Source organism: Pinus tabuliformis, chromosome 9, assembly GCF_031772625.1.
Source record: "Pinus tabuliformis cultivar Carrire ecotype Pingquan chromosome 9, CPIR1, whole genome shotgun sequence".
NCBI lineage: Eukaryota > Viridiplantae > Streptophyta > Pinopsida > Pinales > Pinaceae > Pinus > Pinus tabuliformis.
Genome location: NC_142307.1, coordinates 1,276,341,779 through 1,276,344,762, shown reverse-complemented (window position 1 = coordinate 1,276,344,762; position 2,984 = coordinate 1,276,341,779). Strand labels below are relative to the sequence as shown.

The following is a 2,984-nucleotide window of genomic DNA, read 5'->3' as shown; positions in this document are numbered from 1 at the left end:
GTTTTCCTACACAGCTAAAAAAATTGCAGAACAGGACAAAATGATGACATGGCAATACAATCAAAGTGATGGGAATCTTCTTCGGTTTTTTCCCAATGAGGTTGTGACAAGTGTCACTTCAAGATTCACCAGTTTAGTTGTGTAATTGTCCAATGTCCTCCAAGGTGGAATTATTGGTTCATGGTGAATATTATGTGAATTGTATTTTAGAATATATATCATATATATCTATATATATATATATTTATATACAAATATCACATAACTTTGATCTATATAAATCCGCATAACATATATATTAATGGCACATTTTAAATGTGTTGTGGTTTGTCCAAAGTCCGAATATATTCAGGGTGGAAAAATATTAAGGGATGGGTGGAGGACGGGTCGAACCCGTGACCTCCCCCTCCCAACTCCAATACATTATTGTTGGACCAAAGGGAAAGTATTGTTAAACGAATCCACCATACGTTATTTAAATTTATTGTGTTTACCTATGGCGAGAACGGAAGGAGCCAGCCCCGCAAGCCAGCTCCCTCACCATACGACCACAAGACTGTGACCAAGGGCCAGCGCTAAATGAATAAGCACGATTAGCGCCACTAATATTTTTTAGCACTAATTAATTCGTAAATTAAGATGGTTGCAATTTTGGAGGCGTGCCAAATTCGGCGGGACTGCCAATTTTGGCGGTGCTAACTAGAGTCTTCTCCAGTTTTAGCAGGGTTTCCTAGGGAAAAATTGAATGAAGCATATCTTGAGCAATTTTCAACCAAATTGAGCTCAGAAAGAGGTTTTCTTAGCTAATTTGGACATTTTGAACTCATTGGTATAGGTTTCAAAGGAAATATAATACTTCTACATGTGATTTTTCCACAGGGAAGCTCAGGGCCACTAGGGAAGGAGGTCATGCCCAGATCAGCCAGAGTCAGTTTTCAGAGATCTAATAGTCATTTTTCGCTAATTTGGACATTCTGAACACATTGGTGTAGGTATCAGGAGCCATAGATATTTGTAAAAAGAATTTTTTCCACATTGAGCTAATACATAGGCCCAAGCCATGGAAGCTAGACCAAGGAGATGTAGCCCAGGAGGGGTGAACTCCTTCATCAAAACATTGTGTTAATGTGTCTCTTTGATGGTTTGTTGCATTGTACATGTTTCTTGTTCAGTATTTGTTTCTGAAGCTATTTTTCTCATGAATGTATTTTTAAACTTGAGGAAATTTACTTGATTGTATGCACAAACAGCTAATGAATCCTCAACACAAGGAGCAATAAGCATGCACATATTTATAAATTTGTAATTATTATTAGCACCGCAAAACTAATCATACAAAAACAAATCACAATTCTAGGTATTTTATGGTAATTTTCATTACACACTTTGATAATGAAATAAAAGATCGTTTTTTGTTTAGAGAAGAGCTGCATTTCCCCAAGTTTTTTTTGTTCAGAGAAGTTTAAAAATCATTTTGAATGAAAAAAATGGCTAGTTTCAATCATTCATTGGCGGCAACTCCATTGAGGATAGCTTCACAACTGGTTGTAAATGAAGATGGGAAGAAATTGAGGTGACTTCACCCATTGACAGATACTGACATTGAGGAGGTGCATTCTTGCACTGTTCTTGTAGAAAATATGCCCAATGATTACTTTATCCAAAATCTGGAGAAACTTTTTGGTGTTGTTGGCCATGTAAAATTTGTGCGTGTTTTCCAACCTCAAAGATATGATTCAGGCCAAGTTTCAATGAAGGCACACATGAATGATATGTTGTCAGTAGCAAGCTGCATGCACTTGTGGAGTATGAGACTATTGAACAAGCCAAGAAAGATGTTGTTGATCTATATAATGGAGGAAACTAGAGAAGTGGCCTTCGAGTGCAACTACTTTTAAAGTCGATGGGTAAGTATGGACACCAAACAAAGATGACAATTGGATAATGTTGATGTAAATGGTGAAGAGGAAGATGTGAACAACACATCTAACACAAGAAATGATAAGCAATAGAAAGTTACTACACAACATTGAGACCGACATGATGAGTTTGAGGGAGACACGCATCACCCAAATGAAAGAAATGGAGGAAGAAAAGGCAGGAGACGTGGACAAGGGAAGGCTCATGGGCATGGGCAATATCTGGTAATGGGTGTTGCCATCAAGTTGGCTCAACATCAACTGCCAATTCTAGTAGCAGTAAAGTGTGGTCAAGCGACCTCCAGGACCAAGAATGCTAGATGGAACCCGGGGCTTTACCATGGGTCGTGGTAGGCCACTCGCTAATAGTAATGGTAGAACCATTTTTCATAGATGAGCTCTTTGGGACATGGAAATATGTGATTTCTCTACTGTGAACTATTTTTATTGTTTGTACTTTAGCGATGTTATTGATTTTCATGTTTACAACTCAACATTGTTTTGTTATTCTTTAATAGAAGATAATATTTTGATCGAGGCTTTGTTGGGACTATCAATTTGTCTCCTATTTCAAAGAGGGGCTTATTAACAGAAAGAATATTGTACAAATGTAATTCGTTTTGTTTTTTGGTCTCGAAAGCATTAGAAGGCTAGTGGACTTCTCTAATTACAGTAAAAATTTGTCTCTCAACTCTTTGTATCCTGTCATGGTATTTTTGGCCCAGCCCTAAATCTTTCCTTGCTTCAAGTGGTGGTGGAACTGGAACTTCAATTGCAAGCATCAAAGCAAATCTAATTACTCTAACATCAATCATATCACATACGCCAACTACAAACATAACGATAACCCCCTCAACTCGACACACACCATCAGAATCTAGGGAGAAAACACATGTGATCAAATCCTCTCATGTTCAGTGTTCCTTTAAGCTATTCAGTTAATATTTAATTATTTTTATGCTTTTGGTATTCTATTATTCTTAGTTCTTCGATTTTCTATCCTTGCGGAAAATAAATTTTTGATTCTCATTTTGGGCCTATGAAAGGAAAGGAAAGGGAGCCATA

At 37.2% G+C, this 2,984-nt stretch overlaps 1 pseudogene; it reads left to right on the top strand.

Moving 5' to 3' along the window:
* Positions 1 to 1,487: 1,487 nt before the first annotated feature.
* On the top strand, positions 1,488 to 2,316 carry LOC149153211 (la-related protein 6A-like; annotated as a pseudogene).
* The last annotated feature ends 668 nt before the right edge of the window (positions 2,317 to 2,984 follow it).